Source organism: Carcharhinus amblyrhynchos, chromosome 10, assembly GCF_965287045.1.
Source record: "Carcharhinus amblyrhynchos chromosome 10, sCarAmb.v2.hapA, whole genome shotgun sequence".
Classification (NCBI taxonomy): domain Eukaryota; kingdom Metazoa; phylum Chordata; class Chondrichthyes; order Carcharhiniformes; family Carcharhinidae; genus Carcharhinus; species Carcharhinus amblyrhynchos.
Genome location: NC_137333.1, coordinates 17519684 through 17543429, shown reverse-complemented (window position 1 = coordinate 17543429; position 23746 = coordinate 17519684).

Genomic DNA, 23746 nt, shown 5'->3' with positions numbered 1-23746 from the left:
GCCAACTGATTCCCTTCTGAGTGCGATCCCTAAGGGTGTCCTGGTGCCTCCATGAAACACCAACACACACACACACACACACACACACACACACACACACACACACACACACACACACACACACACACACACACACACACACACACACACACACACACACACACACACCCCTGCACCACTAGTGCCAACAATGCTGCATCAATCTCCCTGGAACCCTCTCTGTCCCCTGATGTCCATCTCAGAATCATAGAATCCCTACGGTACAAAAGGAGGCCATTTGGCCTATTGAGCCTTTGCCGACAACAGCCCCACTCAGGCCCTGTCCCTATAATTGCACATATTTACCCTGCTTCCCCCTGACACTATGGGGTGATTTAGTATGGCTAATCCACCTAACCTTCACATCTTTGAACTTGCTATGGATTAACTTGTGACAGTATTATTCAGCACATCTTCCCTCTAAGACTTCCTTCAAATGCAGCTCCTGCTGCACTTTTTAGCTCAATATTGCTCTGCCCATACAGAGGCAGCCAACAATATGACAAACATTTCCACTTAAAGCGACAAGAGTGATAATGAGGTGACAGCACCAAATTTAGGTGTTGCTTAGCTGCAACAGTACCAGCATGGGCAGCTGGTGAATCACAAACTAAACATCAGAGTAAGTCAATTTCTAGCCCCTAATTATCAAGGTCAAAATGTACATTTATCCTGCGTCTGTCTTTTACAAATTTTTTTGTCAGATTGCTCAGTAGCAAAACTGTCAGGTCAGAATCTTAATTTGTGTGACCTCAGTGGTACAATAGGTGATATACTTATTTTTAGTCTAAAAATATAGACAATGACTCCCCGAAAGATTGCACCTAAGACTAGCAGTTTTGAATGGCACCTAATGGTGGTGCAGGCATTTCACTCTGGTCTGGTAACTCCCACTCATCTGCTTTAGTATTCTTATGAATCATTTGCCTCCTACTCATTTTATGCTTCCAAGTCTTCCTCCTCCTCCTCCTCCTCCGCCTCCTGTTCTATTGTGTTGTGTGTGGCAATTGCCGTTACACTAAGGTCCTCTGGAAAAAAAACATCTGTGCTCAATTTAATTCTGTCACTGCTGCGGTTATACTTCAGCTTACTCAGCTGCATAACATCAGATCTGCTCTGAAGTTAAATGCTCACTTTACAATTAAACTGTACAGAGAAATCTATACAAGTTCCATGTTGAAAACCACAGCTAGACTCTTTAACATGCATTAAGTGGCTTTGCTTCACCCTTCACCATTGCTCTTTCCTTCATTTTTGGAAAGATAGGTATTCTCAGAGCAGCAAACATAAACAGATAAAAATAAAATTCAGCTGCAAAACCAGTCATGTCCAATCAGACATAGAAAGTAGGAACATGAGGAGGCCATTTGGTCCTTTGAGCATGCTCCACCATTCAATTCAGCATTCATGACTAATGCTCAGTCTCAATGCCATATTCCATCTTTCTTCCCATATGCCTTAATGCCATTGATAAATATTGCAGGAAAATCTAGCTCTTTTTTGAATACATTCACAGTCTTCCAGTGGCTTAATACCCTTTAAATGAAGAAATGTTCCCTCATCTCAGTCCTAAACGGTCTACGCTGTATCTTGATACCGTGTTATACACTCGGATTTTCTTCCCTTCGGACCTCAATTTTTTTTTATTCATTCATGGTACACGGGCATCACCAGTATTTGCCCATCCCTGTTGCCCGAGAGCAGTTGAGAGTTAACTTCATTGCTGTAGCTCTGGACTCACGTGTAACCCAGACTGGGTAAGGACAGCAGATTTCTTTCCCTGAAGGACATTAGGAAACCAGATAGGTTTTTCCGACAAATCGACAATGATTTCCTAGTTAGCAGTAGATTCTTAATTCCAGATATTTTTTATTGAATTCCACCATCTGGAGTGTTGGGATTCGAACCCTGGTCCCCAGAACATTAGCTGAGTTTCTGGATTAATAGTCTATGATAAATAGACCATCACCTCCCCATGAATTTTGCCTTCATAGTTTCTTAATGCTGCTGCACCCTTACTCCCAACACTGCCTTTTCTGGCCTTGATAGTCTGTCCCAAAGCATTCATTTTCTGTCAATAGGACACTACTCTAAGGCTTGGACCACAAATTGGAAAATAATGGGAGAAATTATCTCGTCCCACCTGTCACGGGAATTAAAGGGAGCGGGGGATTGGGGGGAGCCACTCAAAGATCCATTGCCCTAAGGTGGGCTTTTCCAATTTTTGGGGCAAGCGTGGCTGGAGAATCCCACCCTCTGTCCATGTTGGTTCCTGAGTCTATTGAGCCTGATTGTACTTTAATTGATTTCATTTTGAGATTTGTTCACCAGGTCCGGGAAGGAATATTTTAATAAAAAGTAGCAAAATGAGGAATGTCAGCCGCTACATCTTGGAGAATTTATATTGAAAGTGGCAGTAAGCCTTACTCACGGGCACCGACATTTGTAAAAGTGGCCTCATCATCTATCTTTTATATCCTGTTTTAAACAGAAAATGATAAAGTATAAACAGAATGCGTGCCTTGTGTTCTTCTTTATTTAAATACAAATCAGTACAGCTCTTTGTCATTCTGCAATGTGCTGCTTTTGGTACTTAAATAATAGTGTACATTTTTTTAAAAAACTGCACAATGCACCTTGTTCACAGAAGGACAAAAAAAAGTTTACTGCAAGATCAGGTTCAATCGGCATTGAAATAAATAGAGTCCTGTACATTATTTCTGGCAGTGGAATAAGGTGCAATTACTTGAAAATTACTGTGGATTCCTGTGGTAGGAAGTGTCAGGGATTCTGAGCTTAAGTTGTATTGCTGCCATCTGTTAACATCTGACAGACATTTTACTGAAAGATCTCCTTGGTCACTGTAGGGCAATTGTTATGTCATCTGTATATCGAGCAGGCAATGAGGAGAGGCTTGCAGATGTCTCCTGTCTCCATTCAATAATATTTCTTTTAGAGTCAAGCCTTATTTTTAAAATTCAAGTCAAACATCTTGAATTTACATAGTGCCTGTCAGAACATCAGCCAAAGCACTTTATATTCATTGAAGTACTTTTTGAAGTACAGTCCCTGTTGGAAACATGGCAGCAAATTTTTACACAGAATTTTACATAGAATACCCGCAATGCAGAAGGAGACCATTCCGCCTATTGAGCCTGCACTGACATCAATCCCACCTAGACCCTATCCCCGTAATCCCATGTATTTACTCTACAAATCGCCCTGACCCACAGGGGTAATTTAGCATGGCCAATTAAATCATAGAATCATAGAAACTTTACAGTACAGGAAGAGACCATTCGGCCCATTGAGTCTGCACCGACCACAATCCCACCCAGGCCCTACATCCATATCCCTACATATTTGCCCACTAATCCCTCTAACCTATGCATCTCAGGACACTAAAGGCAATTTTACCATGGCCAATCAACCTAACCCGCACATCTTTGGACTGTGGGAGAAAATCGGAACACCCACGTAGACACGGGGAGAACGTGCAAACTCTTCACAGACAATTACCCAAGACTGAAATTGAACTCTGTTCCCTGGTTCTGTGAGTTGTGCACCACTGTAACGGAAATTTGTTTTTGTGATGAGCAATAGTTATTGACCAGGACATCAGAGCTAACTCCCCTGCTCTGCTTCAAAACAGTGCCATGGGATCATTCATGTTTATTTAGAAAGCAGACAGGACCTTGATATAACATCTCACCCGAAAGATCACAATTCTGACAGTGCAGCACTGCCTTATTACTGTGAGAAAGGTACAGAATTGTGATGGAATTAGCAGATATACCATCGTGAACTTCCAGCAGAAGGACATATGCTTCTCTCTCTTGGAAAAAAAAACAGTCCTTAGAAATGTTAAGCTCTCCAGTTTCAGGCTTCCATTTTGACATTCCTATGTTGATAGGATGGTGTCTTGTATACTTTTACCTACATAGATATCGAGTAACAGCTGATGAGCTGACCTTAGATACCTCTCCTACAGCCAATGGCCAGCTGACCTTAGGTACCTATCCTACAACCAATGGCCAAAGCTATTCAAATATATGGTTGAGAGAGGATAATCAATTAGCCCTACAAATAAAGTATCTTAACAGGTTCTCGGAGACAGGGGAGAAGACCTTGTCAGCTGAATGTCCGATCTTCAGATCAAAGGTGAGGGAAGACGAGGAATATTCCAGCAAGTTTTCTTACAGTTTGACAAAACATCAGAAGACTGCTGTTATAAACAACAAGGATTAACACACATTGATTGATTCATCCATTTATCCTCTGGGATCAGTTAGCCACTCTCAGTTGCCATAGTTGCTTTACCACCTATTAAGTTTATGCACGATATGTTGCTTTTTGATAAGTACCCTTAACATTATCATAGAATGAACAATGCAGAAGCAGGTCATTTGGCCCATTGACAATTCTACTCAGGCCCTATCTCTGTAATCCCATATATTCACCCTCCTAGTTCCCCCTGGCACTAAGAGGCAATAATCATGGCCTATCAACCTAACCTGCACATCTTTAGAGAATGGGAGGAAACCAGAGCACCTGAGAGAACCCATGTAGACATGAGGAGAACATGCAAATCACACAGATAGTGATCTGAGGCAGAAATCAAACCTGAGCCCCTGGTGCTAATCACTGTGCCACCTTATCATCCACACTGAGCCACATTCTATAGTGATATAAGACCATATGAATTAGGAGCAGGAGTAGGCTATTTGGCCCTTTGAACCCGTTCTGCCATTCAGTAAGATCATGGTTGATCTGACAGTAACCTCCCACATTTACTGGGCAACCTTTCATTCCCCCTGCTTCCCGAACCCCCCTTTTAACAAGAATCCATCTAGTTTCATCTTGAAAATATGCAAAGACTCTGCTTCCACTGCCTTATGAGGAACGGAGCTCCAAAAACTCATAACTAATGATGGTATTAATGCATTGGAGAGAGATGACCTATGTTCAGGAAACCAGGATGTAGAACTGGTGTGGGTTGAGATGAAAAATCATAAAGGCAAGAAGTCACTTGTGGGAGTGGTGTACAGGTCCTTCAATTGTAACCACACAGTAGGACAGAGTAATAAGTAAAAGATAGTGGGATAAAAGCAAAATACTATGGATGCTGGAATCTGAAACAAAAACAGAAAATGCTGGAAAATCTTAACGGGTCTGACAGCATCTGTGGAGAGAGAGTAAAGCCAACATTTCGAGTCTGGATGACCCTTCAGCAGAGTTCTGACAAAGGCTCAGGCTCATCCAGATTTGAAACGTTGGTTCTAATCTCTCTTCACCTTTTGTTTTAATGAGTTATGAGCCCAATTTCAGGCAATTAATTGGTTGCCGCATGTAAAATTGGATTGGGCATCTCATACACCCTGACTTTCCAGCTGATGGACATTACCACTGCCAACTCACAAAACCCTGGCCAGAGATGATCCTTAAAACAGTGCAGAATATCAATTTGCATATTGATATTAAGTGACCAGAGTAACGGGCAGGAATGCTGAGTGCCTATACCATGACACTGAACCTGCCCACCCCTCTCAGTGTAACAGGAAGGAATGCTAAAAGCCTATACCATGACATTGATCCTGCCCACCCCTCCCAATGTAACGGGAAGGAATGCTGACTGCCTATACCATGACACTGATCCTTCCCACCCCTCCCAGTGTAATGGGAAGGAACGATAAAAGCCTATACCATGACACTGATCCTGCCCACCCCTCCCAGTGCCAAAGATTGGTTCAGACAGATCTCAAGATAACTCTTGAAAAATATGCGTCTTAGTTCACACTGAAAATCAGGATAGTCGTGTGATTAAGATGAGTCCGAATATGTTTTGACATTATGAATAGATTGGGGTTATTTCCTTTGTTCGCTGTAGCCAAACTGATAGAAAAAAACATTCTAAAAGAATTACTTGAGAATTTCACCAGGAACAATGGTCAGGAGAAATGTTGTAGCTATTATGACATTGTTAGCAACCAAATCATTATTCCTAGTATGGATTTAGCAGTGGTGGCCAGATGTTTGAGCTGGGGTTCAGAAAAAGAGATAATTGGTAAATAAAAAGCCAAATAAAAGGTGAAAATATCTCACAGAACACTTTTTTCTGACTCTGCAAATAGCTTTAGCTCTCTTTCAATGTAATCATTGAAAAGTAGAAATTAATTCCAGATGCCATTCAGCAGAATAATGAATTCCTCTAAACTGCCTTTGATTCTTCCCTCATCTGGTTACCACATTTGGCGTTCTTCATGAACCATGTGAGAAATGAAGGGGCGTTTTCAGTTAAGAATGGATAAATACATAATGAGTGAATTTTCACAGGGCAGAAGAGTTACTGATTGCCTGTGTAAGGTCAACAGAAGGGTGGCAAAAGCTCATTTTATGTCACTACTTCTGCATCCTTCCAATGGAGTTATAGTAGCAAAATCTCTTTGGAAATCAATTTCATTGACTGCAGTATTGCATAGTCTTATGCCATGTGGTGGAGAAGTGGCCCCAGTGTTAATCCTGCAATCTTAGCATCAAATATGAGTGCAGGCGCTTAGATACTGCAAAATATTAGATTCCACTATCCAAACTTTGATTTTAACAGGCATTATTGTGAAATATTATATCACCTTTAAATTTCAACCTTTTTTTCACTTTTTTATATCATGATTTTTCAGAAGTATTGAGAAATTGAAATTATTTTTAAAGCCATTGTTAAAACCAGAACACATGCAGATTTTAGACTTGCTGAAACTTGAAAAATGACAAATACAAGATTTGTGTACAGGATAACAGTCTATAATCATTGGTCGAGAAATTCCTCCTTCAAGGTCAGAATGGGCAACACCAGAAGATCTAAGGAGGCTGCTGGGTGCAGAGTGGCCTGGGAAGAAGGTCTGCCTTGGCACTCTGACAGTATGCTCAACTGTAAAATATAAAACATCCCTCACCCCACAAATAGTCCCTATTTCCCTATTGCCCAATCAATGCCACCCCATATAATCTCACACTCTGTACCCACTCTTATAGTCTTTCATACACTCCATACTAACCAAACTCCTGTACCCAATTCCATACCTCATCATAAGAAATCTATTCCATTCCAAATACACCCCCCCCTTGCCTTTTTAAAGCCCCAATGCCAATTAATGCTTTTGCAGCAACCCACCCCATGGTTATTTTGCCAACTAAATGCCAACTGATACTAACCTCTGCCTTACTGACTAATCTTTGCTCCTATTATGACAATATATCTAGCTTCCACCATTGGCAGACTTAAGAATCCACACAGAGGTGAGATAAGATAAAGTTCTATAAAATAAAGTTCCAAATGTCTATTGTAGACTTCATTATATTGAAAAAAAACAGTCTGGTTCATAAGCATCCATTTACTACATTTACATTCCTTCAACTAAAATAAAGGCTTATAACAATAAACATTTCATTCGAGTGCACATTCCTTATAACAGCAAACATTAAAAATCATAATCTCACATAAGAGATGCTATTTGTAGCTGTTATTTAAAGAGTGGAATGGCAGGGATAATGGAAATCAATCATATAGCACTCACCCAGTACTGGGAACATTCAAGCTTTTAACAACGAAGAGTCAAAAAGAAAACCATTAACTTTTTAACATTCGGGAATTTTTATTTAAAGATTTAAAGGGGAGGATTGTTAAATGTCTTGGCAGCTTGATAGTTCCCTTTGACAAGAGGGAGTTTTAACAATTGATTTTGACAGGTCTATGGACAGTTACAATAAGCTTAACAGTAAGGAGTTTCTACACATTTTATGCACATTTGGGCCTACTTTTAATAATTACAAATGGTTGCTCACCTACCCCAAAAGGCACTTGACCTTTGCAAAATGGTACCTACCCTCCACCAAGGGGCACCTTACCTCCCCCAAAGGAACGCCAACATGAGATCCAAAGGAGTACCTTCCTCTCAGTGAAACCCTGGCTATCCAAACAAATCCACAGAGCTCAGACCTATTCTTACCAAATCTGCTCTATACCCTCCAGACAGGATGTTCTGGCTCTGACATGACAGGTTCCATGGCAGATGTAGAGAGCCAATCGCATTTTCAGTGGCTTTGGAGGCACCAGATAAATTCCAAATTGCACTAGGGGACTGGACTGTAAAATCTTGCTTTCGTTTTTCACACTCCGGGCTACCAAAATTCAACTTGAGTGGAGGCAGCTGGTGATTTAAATGGCCAGCTCTCGCTGTAAAAATCATAGCACTGAATATTGCAAGCAGAGTTCCACATGAAGACTTCTCTTCGTGTCAGAAATACATCAGTGAAAGGTGAACCGCTCCAATCCCCACCCCCATGAAATTGGGAAATGTTTATTTTTGGGGGTGGGACTTGTGACCTTTGGTCACTTCTGCCAGTCTTGCCACAATGGAGATGTTTTCCACCATGGTAAATATCTGGGCCTACGTCTCCCACACCCCTTCCGCCTGCCCATCCTTGCTAGTACAGATTGTGATTCAGCTGTCTTACCTCATGTTCAGCAATCTTCAAACCCATGATTCATTAGCTGCTGCTGCTTGTCAGTGTCAGTGAGGATTGCAGAGGATGCTGGAAGGCAGTGATTAGTTAGGGCTCCTGCCAGGCCTGGCATGTTGCTCTTCAAATAACACAATAGCGCAAGAGGTTTATCCTTTACATTTCTGACACTAAGCAAAATCTTCATATGGAACTCTACTTGCAATATTCAGCGCTATGGTTTTTGATTGACTGTATCCCTATGTGTCGGTAAGCAGAGAGATAAACACAAAGACAGAATGATTAGACCTAAGTTTCCATAAAGCTTTGACTTCATGTCTCCTGAGTCTGTCAACTTCCTCCCAAACTAAATTGGGAAGAACTTGCAGTTTCTCAGCTGGCTACAGTTGGGGCTGTTCTTGTTTACTATGTAGCAAATGAGAAAGTGAAGGCAATCGTAAACTCTGTCTCCTGGGAGAAACAAGTTAGGTGGTACAGTGGCACAGTGGTTAGCACTGTTGCCTCACAGCGCCAGGTGCCCAGATTCACTTCCCAGCTTGGGTCACTGTCTTTGTAGAGTCTGCACATTCTCTCCGTGTCTGCGTGGGTTTCATCCAATTTCCTCCCATAGTCCAAGTTTGTTCTGGTTAAATGCATTGGTCATGATAAACTGCCCCTTAGTTTCAGAGGTATTAGTAAGGTAAATCTTTGGTAAGGTATAGTAAGGTATCTCTTACACAGATAGCTGGGAGTGATTGTAGTCGGAGCAGACTCAATGGGTTGAATGGCCTCTTTCTGTACTGTAGGAATTCTATGAAATTGGAAATTCAGACATATAGATTAGAATCTACTGTATTCTTACAAAATATTCAGGACCATGGACCATTTCTGGTTCCTGATCCTACTCAGGTCAGTGATGCACTGGTCGTCAATTAGAAGGCCACTTCCACATTCACCATTCAGTTAAGGATGTCGGGGGAAAAGGAATGGCGGGGGCTCATAAGAGAGGATCTGTAGCCCCTTAGGCGAGGTGATCACTGCTGAAGAAGATGAATGCCTAAGAGGAAAACCTTATAATGAAGATGCTCACAAAAGGCTCCAGTGTCAGGGTTTCTAAAAATTATTTCATGGGCATGTGAGCATTGCTGGCAAGGGCAGAGTGTATTGCCCATCCCTAATTATCTCTGGTAAGGCATTGTCTTAAAAACTCTATTTGGTCTAAGTGCTGTTAGAAAAACTTCCCAGGACTTTTGACCCAGTGAGAGTGTTTTATTTCCAAGTCAGGATGGTGCGCATCTTGAAAGGGAAGCATGGGATGTTCCCATGCACCATCGCCCTTGTTCTTCCAGGCTGTAAAACTTGTAGATTTGGGAAATGCTGTTGAAGGACCTTGGCAAGTTGCTGCGGTAGACCCAGTAAATGGTGAACTGTGCAGCTACTGTAAGCCATCCTTTTAGAGGTAGTGAACATTGATGGTGATGGATGGAGAGATGATTTGATTAGTCCTCGATGGTGTTGAGATTCTTGAATGTTGTTGGGACTGCATAAAACATGACCCTGAACAGTGAGAGGGCTCAGAGTGGGAATAGAACTGTTGTAGAAAAATGCCAATGGCCATGATCTCTTTGAGCCTTGCAGCTCACTGATTATGAATCTATATTCAGTCTCTGCCCCTTCAGTCACCCACTGTGAAGATGCCTCTGAAGCATTGCCAGGTTTCTGTCACAGCAGGAGACCCTTGTGACACTGAGAAAAGACCCTTGAATAAAGCCATCATTGCATGGATTACCTGCCTACCTCCGTCGAGGGGTAATTAATTGCTGCATTGGGAAACCTGCCTGGAGGTAGAGCCACACCAGGATACTGTCGTGACAAGACTTTGTGCCACTTTCACAGCCTGAACTCTCACTCACAAAGGCACTTGTGAGTTGTCCAGACTTTTCTGGTTGTGCGATGTAAAAATTGGTAAATCACATCTTTTCCTCTCTTTAACTCTGAGGAAGAGTCATACAGACTCAAAATGTTCACTCTATTTTCTCTCTCCACGATACTGCCAGATCTGCTGAGCTTTTCCGGCATTTTGTTTTTTATAATAAGTAACCTCTTATTTTATAATAAGTTACCAGAAATACAGTAACAGACTTGCAATGCAATCTTGATTGGAGCCATTGAACTTGTATCATGCAGGTCGGCTGTATCAAAAGATTTAACGACCGCCACAGCCTCTTTACAACTTTAACTTTTATGTTTATTCATTTGTGTCACAAGTAGGTTTACATTAATGCTGCAATAAAGTTGCTGTGAAAATCCCCTAGTCATCACACGCTGGTGCCCATTCAGGTCCACTGAGGAAGAATTTAGCATGGCCAATGCACCTAACCAGCACGTCTTTTGGATTGTGGGAGGAAACCAAAAAACCCGGAAGAAGCCCACATGCACATGGGGAGAATGTGCAGACTCTGTTCAGACAGTGACCCAAGCCGGGAATTGAATCCGGGTCCCTGGCACTGTGAGGCAGCAGTGCTAACCACTGTGCCACCGTAGTATGACTGGAAAAAACTATGCCTGTGTGATGCAACATGTCTGTATTATATGGCAAAGTATGCTGAACATGCATAATTTATAACAGATTTTATAATAGTTTGGAAGGGAAGTTACTTTGAAAGTAATAGATAGAAACATAGAAAATTACAGCTCAGAAACAGGCCTTTTGGCCCTTCTTGTTTGTGCCGAACCATTTTTTGCCTAGTCCCACTGACCTGCACTTGAACCATATCCCTCCATACCCCTCTCATCCATGAACCCATCCAAGTTTTTCTTAAATGTTAAAAGTGAGCCTGCATTTACCACTTTATCCGGCAGCTCATTCCACACTCCCACCACTCTCTGAGTGAAGAAGCTCCCCCTAATAATCCCTTTAGACTTTTCTCCTTTCACCCTTAACCCACGCGTTCTGTTTTTTTTCTCCCCTGAGAACACAGTCTGCGATAGTTGGGGCAGATAGTTGCTTTGGAATCAACGTAGTACCTTAATTTAATCTACCTTCCTTCCTTAAGCCTGCCATCTTTTTCTACACTTGGAAGCATGCCCTACTGGTGCTGCAGTGAATAACTGCCCTGAGAATTATCTCAGTCATTGTGATTGCTTCTCCTTTAGGAAGGATGCCGTTGGCTGCTACACTCTTTGCCTCACAGAATACAGTAGGAAATCCAGAGCGCACGAGAAGATGGAACTTAGACCAAACTAATGCGAAACTTATCCCTGAATCCTTTCTCTTTCTTCATTCAGTGGGAACGACGTAAATGGCTGTGGGAACACTTCTAACAGCCATTGCCACTACTTTGTGTATCTTGCTCAGTGTTACACAAACTTTGAAATTTACCCTGTTGGGGAAATGGGAGCTCCCCATGAGTAAGCAATTATATTAAAACTTAAAAAAAAATCTGTCAAGAACGGGCATGTATCACAAGTTAATGGGATCCCTCACAGCACTGCACACAAACAGGCACCTTTAACGTAAAACATATTGCTGCAGAATTGTGTTATTTAAACTGAGCAGAACGCAAGTACTGATTAGTAGCTTTCAATTTGCTCAGGTTCTACATATGGTGCTAGAATATAGTTCATTTGACATTATTTCCCAAGGGAATGTCATACCAGATTAATCAAATTACCTTCATTTTCTTGCTTTAGTGCCTCTGTGAAGTACCTTGGGATTTTATTTTCCTTTACTCTAAAGGAACTATATAATTGCAACATGTTTGTGTTTGTCATTATTATCTGTTCATTCGAGCAAAATTTCAAACCAGAAATCGTTTTGAAACATAATCAGTCCAGTCAGCTGCAGCTATTTTTTAATTACTTTTGCGCTGTGTTCACATTTGTACAATGTCAGTGAAAGAATTTATCTCAGGACTTGGATTGGAGCCAAGATTTAAGTGCAACTTTCAAGAGCTATCCCTTTTCAGCAAGGTTTTTCAGAGAAAAGTTCAGAGCTGACCTTTAATCTGACAATGACAGAATATTAACAAAGGATCTATTTTAACCCCCTGAGTGTTGGATGCACTCATAATGTCATGGTTCTGCACATGTTTCCTTTGGCTAAGATTCCACCCTTGGGTCAGGGGCACAGAGATGGGTGAATTCCTGGATCTGTAAATTGGAATTTAGAAATGGTGACTGGAGGCCCACAGTTCTGATTTATTTTGGTTATGGGGTGGGGTGAGAGAGGACAAGAGGCAGTGTGGGCTGGATTCAGAGTTGGGGTGGGTGAGTCTGGAAGTGAGAAGGAGTCGGAGTTGGACCTGTCATTGATTGGACAACTCGGGTGCATCGAAAAAGCATCTTGTCTGAATTGTGGGTCTAAAGACTAAGTCCTCAACGTTGCAATTTCCTGGCTTTGAAAGGAGACATTTTTGTTGTCAGGTGAGTGTCAAAGCCCTAAGTGCTGTCCAATTGTTAGATTATCTTAGAATAGATGCTCCATCATGGGAGAATAGTCATTGCAGCTACCTAATCAAAAGTGTACCACACTGATTTAAGACACGGGTGGATAGGTTTTTGGTAGGCAAGGGAATTAAGGGTTTTGGGGAGAAAGCGGGAAAGTGGAACTGAGCCACTTCAGATCAGCCATGATCTTAATGAATGGCGGGGCAGGCTCGAAGGGCGAGATGGCCTACTCCTGCTTCTATTTCTTATGTTCTTATGTTCTTATGAATGATTGAATGGGTTCTCAAGACATGGGCATGGAGATGGCATCATTCTCTCACCACTATTTGATCTAGATATTAAGTTGGCTAAACTCAGCAGCTGAAAGAACAACATTGCCAATCTCATTATCATGTCAACTAGCTCCATTGCCACTTATCTATCTGGATGCGTCCACACTGTAGATCCTTTTTCAGGTCTGTCACATTTGCACAGTGCAGTGGTGTAACAGTCTGTATGAGTCAGAGTAAGTCAATAGGGTTGTCAGCTGTCATTGAGCACCGCTTGTCACCTTGGAGTGACAAATCACAACATAAAGGAGATCAAGCGTATATGCAGTGCCTTTATCACAAGCACGCTTTTCAGAGTTAGTGTTAGTAGATGAAATTATGTAAATGGTTAATGCATGTATGCACACAAAAGTCAGTTAGAGCAACTGTTTTGCTCGTGACTCTTTTCACCTAAATTTTAATCAATAGGATGTCATACAGCACAGCTCTTTGGAATGAGTGGAGCTAGCTGTCCACGTTCTTCTGACTGGGACCTGCAGGTCTTAGTTGAGGAGGTCCAAATGAGAAAAGGAATCATGCAGAATTCTCCCAAAAAATTTCTAAGTGTCGAATTGACCTGAAAACTAGAGTAACACACTTTTTTTTCCAGTGGGAGCTCAGAGAAGAATCTCCCACGCTCTGTACACCGATCTCCCACACGCTGTACACGATCTCCCACACTCTCCACACTGATCTCCCACACTCTCTACACCTATCTCCCACACTCTCCACACTGATCTCCCACACTCTCCACACTGATCTCCCACTCTCTGTGCACTGATCTCCCACACTCTCCACACTGATCTCCCACTCTCTGTGCACTGATCTCCCACACTCTCCACACTGATCTCCCGCACTCTCCACACTGATCTCCCACTCTCTGTGCACTGATCTCCCACACTCTGTACGCTGATCTTCCAGACTCTACATTGATCTCCCACATCCTATAAACTGATCTCCCACACTCTGTACACTGATCTCCCACACTTCCCCCAAGGAGGAGGAAGCGGGGAGATGCTAGCGGGCCCGGAGACTTCAGTCCTGGTCCTGCTAATCACATTTAAGTAATATTAGGGTCCCCCCCCCCAACTACATATCAAATGCAGCATTGAGATTGAGCCCATTTCTGGTGCTAGAAATCTGACACTGGGAGAGATGCTTGGGGGCCCTGATGTCCAGTGCGGATCACCCTAATCCAGCCCTGCTGAAATCTCCCGGCCCAGTGCGCTAATAAATTAGCGCAGCGGGATGAGAGAAACACATGCACACACACACACAATTGCAAACCACCTTCACTATCAGGCTGCTTGGATTCTGATTGCAGCACCTTCAGAGACCAGTGGAGATCATGAGTACAGTATTACAAAAGATTCAGTGACTGGCACATTCCAGTAAGGTGACTAGCATTGCTCATAGGCACAGAGAGTCAAGGGCAGGGTCAGAATGGCATGCTGCAGGTAAGAGGCAAGACATGGTACATCCCTGTGTTTCTGCATTGAGGATTTATATATGCGCAGTTCATTTAGCTGCAGGAAAAGCAGATTTGAATAGGCACTGTGATGCAGAGATGCGATGAACTCTGTGTGCATTATCTGTGTGTGTGTGCTATACATGAAGGTAACATAAATTCATATTGTTGCAAAGCAATAAGGTGAAGAACACCAGGTCTGATGCTGGTCAGTAAGTGCATGTGTTCGACATTCGTCTATACTTTAGTGATGCACTTTGGCATCAGTGTAGGCAATGCTCCACAATAGGCTGCATATTGTGCAGTTAATATTGATTGCTTACTGTATTCATTGCAGTGTCTACATCGGCACTCCCAGTGTCCCAAGATGTAGCTTGTGCTGTTTGCAGTGGTATATATAAGGCAGGAATGATGCATATGGTGCCTGTCCTGAGAACAGGTCCTCCTGTCTTGGACTGCAGGCAGGGAACTTGCTTATTAGACAGATTCTGAACATACTCTGGTACCTGCTTATTATTTGTTTATTCATACAACATCTAAATAGCTTACAGAATAAGCACATAGTTCCTTGGCATGGTTCCAACCTGTCTCTCTAACACATCATTATCCATCTCATATAGTAACATACCACATCTGCTCATCCTTTATACTCCAGTGCCTAGTTCTTAAACAATACCATTTGACCAAATGGATGTTGGAAAAGTTACTTCAATGAGCTGTTGCAACACAGTTATGTCAGCATCATGCACGCGATGCTATACCTGCACATGATGCACCATAAACTGTACACATGCTGAAATAAGTCTAAGTTTTAATTCATAGCATTATCAGCATTGTGGGCATATCTTTAATACAGGGAAGTTGGCAGCATGGGTCCTTCATTCATAGTCAATGGTATTCATGTAAGGGGGTTATATAGGGTTGTAAGGGACTTATAACCATGTGTGTCTGAAAAATTATGATGACCATAGAGATGCTTGCAGCAGTTTGAACATGACTGAATCAGACTCATTGTTCATTACCTCCCTTAAGGGGGACGGGCAGTCCCTTAAGTGACTGTGGCATCAAAGTACAAGGGTCTATTTGTGGAGATATGTCAGCAGAGACTGTCTGATGGCCATTGTTATATTGCAGGACTTCATTCAAATATGTTTTGAACAAGGACCCATCTAGCACAAATCCCCTCCTGCACAGTAACAGCCCTGGATGCATGACCATGTCTCTTTGGTGCTCTGCCAGTGATGGGCTCCTCACCTTGATCTGTTTCAGAAGGACCTGGGCTTCTTTGTCCCTCTTGTCCTCTGACAATTGTTGCACCCAGGTGGGGTGGGGGAAGGGCAGTGGGGCAGCAACAAAAAATTGTTTTGGCAGACCAACAGGCCTACCACTCCCTTTGATTATGACAAGACAATGGGTGTTCAGTCCTTCACACTAATGTTTAGTTCTACAGGGGCACCTCACCTCTCCTACCTAGGGTTATCCAAAATATATATTGCAAACAGAAGAGACTATTCTAACCTAGTCTGCTCTTCACGTTTTGCATTCCAGATGGCAGGGATCTCAGTGCTGGCGGTGGACAATTTAAATGACCAGTCGCCTTTATAAACTGTGAAACTCAAGTGTCCTCCAAATTCACACTAACAAAATTGGGAAATGTCCTGTTGTGGGGAGGGATTCAGGATTTCCGATGACTTCTGGCAGTTTCTGCACTGTGATTAAAATCTGGGACTGCGTTAGGTAAATAACGAAATAAATGCCAAATAAAATACATTTTGAAACCAAGCCGATCTTCTTTGCTTTTCTATTTTGAGCTGAACACGGTGCCATGGATTTCCTCAAGTTTTGACTTCTCACCTGCTGACTGAAATCAAAGGTGAGAAATTTAATGATATGGCCAGCTGGAGCTACATTCAAAGGGCTGGATTTTATGCTCTTCCACCCAATGGATTTGAAGGTGGGCAGTAAAAACCAGCCTAAGGAAACAAAGATCAGAGACTTGCACGTGCACATTCCACTTAAACGAGGCTCCTTGAGGATTGGTGAATTTGCCCTTTTAAAGTTTTTAAATCTTAAAGTTTTAAAGTTATTTATTAGTGTCACAAGTAGGCTTACATTAACACTGCAATTAAGTTACCATGAAAATCTCCCAGTTGCCACACTCCATTGTCTGTTCAGGTACACTGAGGGAGAACTTAGCATGGTCAATGCATCTAACCAGTATGTCTTTTGGACTGTGGGAGCACCTAGAACACCACGCAGACACGGGGAGAATGTACAAACTCTGCACAGACAGTGACACAAGCCAGGAATCGAACCCAAGTTCCTGGCACTGTAAGGCAGCAGTGCCAAGCACTGTTACTGCCTCCATTCACCTGCCGAAGAGGGAGTCCTCTCGAAAGCTTGTGAGTTTACTATCAAATAAATCGGTTGGACTAAAACCTGGTGTTGTCAGACTTTTTACTGCCTCCATTAACAGGGATTAATTTTATATTCATACATTCATGGGACATGGGCATGACTGGCTAGTATTTATTGCCCATCCCTAGTTGCCCAAGAGCAGTTTGAGAGTCTCCATATTGCTGTGGGTCTGGGGTCACATGTAGGCCACACCAGGTAAGGATGGCAGATTTCCTTCTCGAAAGGACATTTGTGAACCAGATGCATTTTTCCAACAATCAACAATGGTTTCATGGTCATCAGTAGGTTCTTAATTCCAGATAATTTCCATTGAATTCAAATTCCACCATCTGCTGTGGTGGTATTCGAACCTGAGTCCTCAGAACATTAGCTGATTTTCTGGATTAATAGTCTAGAGATAATATCACTGGGCCAACGCCTCTCCTTACCGTTGGCCATTAAACAAATGTGGCTTTAAATCTTATCTTGACATTGTTGATAATGCTTTTAACAGCTGCCAACATTTAAGATTTTATTAAAGATTTGTCAGTTTTATTCATTATGCAGTGTTAAATTTTATTGGTGCTACTTAGTAATGTATTTATATTATACCGTTGTGTTATTGTACAATGAGATAAAAGTTTCTAATGTTTTAAAAATCAATCTTAAAGAATTTCAGTGAACATCATTTGGTTGTTTTTTTTTTCCTTTTTTGCCTTTTAACAAATGCTTTTAATAGAAACTTTTAACAGAGTGCTGATGATTACATCATTAATACATTATTGTCTTGGAAGAGTCACTTTGCCTGACAGTGCGTGGGAGAGGGATTTGACAAGCACAGGTGATGCTGAATCATTTCACTCCTGATGTTATTTCTGTTCCTTACAATCAAATTCAGTGGAACCAATTTCGGTGTCCTTGAAGCTGCCAGGAGGTGGGGAATAGAACTTGTTTAAGACCAGCACTGAATCCTTTTGTGTCCCTGGTTCAAGCCAATTGTCATTTGGTAGTGAGCTGTGAGGTTTGCCTCTTAAAGATGGGAAATTGCAGATATCTTATAAGATGTTGATTATTATCCTGCCCAAAGTGGGAGAGTTATTTTCTGAAACTTTGCTAACTCCAGCTGTTGAAAGTCTGGCACTTCCTTAACTTTGAATGATATCACAATCAGTTTGCTGCTTTACACTGCTGATTGACTGAGTCTGCTAATGCCCTCTCTAGCTGCCTTGGTGGGCCAAAGGTTAAATAGTTCAAGTTTCCACCAATCTGAAACAGGCAGAACTTCACTTGACCCCTAGGTTATGTCTTCCTGGTGAAACCTGGTTGTCAATTTTATGGGGATGATTCAATATGAGTGTGAGGTGATGAGCCCAGGAAGGTTGAAGATATTTGAATAAAAATTTCCATCTTACCATCTGACACCTAGCTGGATTCACTACTTGACCAAGGAGCGTAAGGAAGAATTTGGCCATTGGAGGATGCAACCAAAGGCCGATTGCAATGGTCACTTGCATAATGCAACCAACAAAGTGACCAATCATTTGCTGTTTCTTCAAAATATTTAATCATTGTTTGTACTCAAAAGGAAAAGGAACATGCAAACACAAAAGTCAAATTTATTTTTTTAGGAAAGGACATTAGAACAATGCTACCCGAGACAAAAATATTATCAATGTCTGCCAGGCTTTGAAGTAAAGTCATCTCAGTACATCAGTTTCGCAGTTGTACCTCGTAACACCAACATCGGAAAAATGTGTTGAAGATGAGACATTTACCTGTTGAATTATCACAACCAGGCCTGAATTTTCCCAAAACCAAACCAAGTGCCCAATGGGTGGGAAAACGGGAGAATTTCCCACCTGTTTTTGGGCATCCTTACCTGAATGAATCTCCGACACCCTGTGCAATGCAGAGTGCCATAGAGTGATTCACGCTGGAAATTAGGGGGCGGGGCCTCATCCTGCCTGACAAGCCGGCAGCAAAGTGCTGAGTGGGCCACTGCACATTCATTGATCTGTTAGCGGGAAGATCGATGCACGCACACTGGCCCCCACATCGCTGCCCACGCAATCACTGGCCTCCCCGATTCCTTCCTCGGAACCTTCCCCCAGTGACGATCTTCCTGACTCGAACCTCTCTCAAGATTGCTAGCCTACCAGACGCCCCAGGGCTAAGACCAATCTACCCTCACTGATAAGCAGGTAACTACAGGCCAGCTAGCTTAACTTCTGTAGCAGGGAGAATGTTTGAATCTATCATCAAGGAAGAAACAGTGAGACACCTGGATATAAATTGTCCCATTGGAGCATGGGTTCATGAAGGGAAGGTCATGTTTGACTTATTTGGTGGAATACTTTGAGAACTTTATATGTGCAATGGACAATAGGGAATATGTGGATGTGATGTATCTGGATTTCCAGGAGGCATTTGACAAGGTGCCGCACCAAAGACTGCTGCATAAGATAAAGATGCATGGTGTTACGGATAGTGTATTAACATGGATAGAGGATTGGTTAACGAACAGAAAGCAAAGAGTGGGGCTAAATGGGTGTTTTTCTGGTTGGCAATCAGTGACTAGTGGTGTGCATCAGGCATCAGTTTTGGGACCACAATTGTTTACGATTTACATAGAAGATTTGGAGTTGGGGAACAAGTGTAGTGTGTCAAAATTCACAGATGGGTGGCAGAGCAAAGTGAGCAGAGGATATTGAAAGTTGGCAAATGGATATAGATAGTCTAAGCAAGTGGGCGAGAATCTGGCAAATGGAGTACAATGTTGATATGTGTGAGGTCATCCATTTTGGTAGGAATAACAGCAAGATGGACGATTATTTATATGGCAGCATGCTGCTATGCAGAGCGGCCTGTGTGGCCTTGTGCAGCAGGTAATTAAGAAAACAAATGGAATTTTATGCTTTATTGCAACAGGGATGGAATTTAAAAACAGCAATGTTATGTTGCAGCTGTATAAGGTGCTGGTGAGGCCACACCTGGAGTACTCTGTACAGTTTTGGTCTCCTTATTTGAGAAAGGATATACTGGCACTGAAAGGGGTGCAGAGGAGATTCATTCAGTTAATTCCACAATTGAGAGGCTTGGCTTATGAAGAGAGACTGAGTAGACTGGGGCTATACTCATTGGAATTCAGGAGAATGAGCTGAGATCTTCAAGAAATATATAAGATTATTAAGGGAATACATAAGATAGAAGCAGGGAAGTTGTTTCCCACTGGTGGGTGAAACTCGAACTAGGGGGGCATAGCCTCAAAATAAGAGGAAGCAGATTTAGGACTGAGTTGAAGAGGAACTTCTTCACACAAAGGGTTGTAAATCTGTGAAATTCCCTGCCCAGTGAAGCAGTTGGGGCATTAAACATTAAATGTTAAACATTAAATGTTTTAAAGGCAAGGATAGATAAATTTTTGAACATTAAAGGAGTTAATGGTTATGGTGAGTGTGCGGGTAAATGGAGCTGAGTCTACGAAAAGATCAGCCATGATCTTATTGAATGGCGGAGCAGGCTCAAGGGGCCAGGTGGCCTACTCCTGCTCTTAGTTCTTATGGCCAACCGCGATCACCCCCTCTCTCCTTCCACCACTGATACTATTGCAGTGTGGCAGCTCGTCACCCCAACAACTGATCATCCCTCCCCCAGTAGCCCTCCTCTCTCTCCAAGGGGCAACCTCCCTTGCACGTGACCTCCCGGTGGTACCTCAATGGCCTCTGTCTTCAACAGAGGGTGAAGTTGTCTGTTCCCTATTAGTGGGAATAGTTGTAAACCCTGTTAGTTGGAAGCAGAGTAGAGGGAGACGCTTGCAAAATTGGAGACTATGATAATCTGCCCAGCATCAATTTCCAGCATGAAGCTAATTGTGCTAAAAAAAAAGAGCCTCAGAAAGGCCCCCCACTGTTGTCTCCCAGCTCACTGCGCTACCTGAGCAATGCAGCAAACTGTGAGAATCCCAGCTTAGTCAGCTAGGTCAAACATATTCAAAGGGTGTTTTGCTGAGATGACCACCTAGCTACTGTGTTCAAGCCATTAGCCTATCAAACATTGTCCTAGTTCAGGTAAATTCTGAAAAAACCTTGGGTCTGGAACCATGGTAGATATTTAACTATTGCTGCAAGCCTGAGAGACTCATGGTGGCAGTAACAGCTGGAACGTCCTACTTGGCACAGAAGATGCCAAGCCCAACAATAGTGACCATTACCTACCGCAGGAGCAGCACTTACCCTTTTCCATTTGTGTTGTTTGCCCCTCTCAAATCTTCCATTCATCTGCCCATCCTGCTAACTTGCCTACATACTCCTGAAGTATTTTTCTGTCCTGTTTGCTAAATCCTCCAATTTCTTCAGCATTACTCACTGTTTCCCTGCTGCGCATTTCGAGGTCCATTTTCCATGGCAGGCTTCAACTTGCTTAGAGAATGATTACACTCAGGTAATCACGCGAGGTGACACAGTGGTTAGCATTGCTACTTCACAGCGCTAGACACCCGGGTTCGATTCCCGGCTTGGGTAACTGTCTATGTGGAGTTTGTACCTTCTCCCCGTGTCTGCATGGGTTTCCCCCAGGTGCTCCAATTTCCTCCCACACTTCAAAAATGTGCAGGTTAATTGGACTGGCCATGCTAAATTTCTCTTTTGTGCCCCAACTTATGTCAATTAGGGGGATTAGTGGCGTAAACACTTGGGGTTACGGGAATAAACAGAAGTGAGCTGAGGTATAATAATCTGCCGGAGAGTCAGGGAAGACTCAATGGGCCAAATAGCCTCCTTTTGCACTGTAGGCATTCTACAATTCTGTAAGAGAGATTCCAAAATTCGTAAGTGTCTATTGTTCAAAGCTCACAGAGATCGGTACACACTGAAAGGAGATGACATTCACCAATCATATCTGATTAACTGTCATTGCCAGTTCTGCTCCTTCACAAATTAAAGTGAACATCAGTTCAGACAGCACTGAGCTAACAATGACGACTGCAACAGAGATTCACAGCACTCCTGCAGACCCATAAGGGTTAGTTCTAAATACAGGAAGCAGACATTCTGTACTCCTGCAGTGTGCCAATTGGCTACACAATCATATAGCACAATCAGTTAGCACTTTCCAAAGTTAGCACTTTGGAAAAGAGCATAGATAGTTCATAACAGAAAGATGTAATTTGGGCATCAAAACACATTGAACATGTAGACTGGCCGCATTCATTCACTTTTATCTTTTGCTCCAGTCTTGTATCATGACAAAAATAAAGTTACCCAACATGAAGCAAACAAGATATATTTGAAAAAATAATCTACAATATGTGTGAAAAAGCAAAGTGAGATATAATTGGCAGTTCTCTTTTATGAAGGACAAAGGTAAAATTATCTCATGATCTCTCACCTTTGGGTCCCCTAGCTATTACAATGATTATCACTGCTGCCTCATAGTGCCAGGGGCCTGGGTTTGATTCATGGCTTGGGTCACATGTAGAGTTTGTATGTTCTCCCCATGTCTGCATGGGTTTCCCCAGGGTGCTCCGGTTTGCTCTTTCAATCCAAAAGACATGCTGGTTAGGTGCATTAGCTATGCTAATTTCTCCCTCAGTGTACCCGAACAGGTCCAGAGTGTGGCAACTAGGGGACTTCCACAGTAACTTCATTGCAGTGTTAATGTAAACCTACTTATGACTCTAATAAATAAACTTTAAAAAAACTTTATTTTTACGAATTTGCTAGATCTTTTTGTTCTCAATTTTATGTCTGGTAATGAAGTGTAAAAGTACCTTATTAACATTCTCATAAATTCTTAAAGCAATACCAATCAACTCTGGCCCAGAGAGTTTAAAATATACAAGTTGCACACAGTAAGGTGCTCAGACAGCAGGGGAGTAAATAGCATGTTCACTTGTTTTTATGGCACTGGCTGTGAAATAACATTAAAGAAAGAAATAATGTACAATTATCGAACAGATTTTATTATCTCTAAGTATTTCAAAGAACATTGCAGCTAGCAAAGTAATTTTGAAGTGCAGTAAATGTTGTGATGTAGGAAATATGACAGCCAATTTGCAGAAACTTTGGGGTTTGGGTGCACACTTATCAAAATGCAATGAGTATGTGCAGAAAATAATCAAAAAGGCAAACTTTGACTTTACCTCGAGAAGACAAAAGAACCCTCCAACATCGGCACTCCAATGAAAACAATCCAAGTTTGTTCAACCTTTCTTCACAGTTCATATCCTCCAAACCAGGCAACTTTCCAATGCATCAACATTCTTCTGCTAATGTGGTGACTAGAATTGATAGAATACTTCAAATGCAGTCTAACCAAAGTTTTTCAATCCCTATACTTAACACCTCGACTGATGAAGGCCAGCGTATGTCCACCTGAGTTGCCACCTTCAGGGAACTATGCATCTGCACACCTGGATCCCTCTGTATACTAATATTTCTAAGGGCTCTACCATTTACTGTATACGTTCCTTCTGCAGTAAACCCTATAAATCACATTATATTTGTTAGGGTTAAATTCCACCTACCATCTTTTGGCCCACATCTCTACCCAATTTATCCTCCGACAATCCTCCTCACTATCCACTACTCCC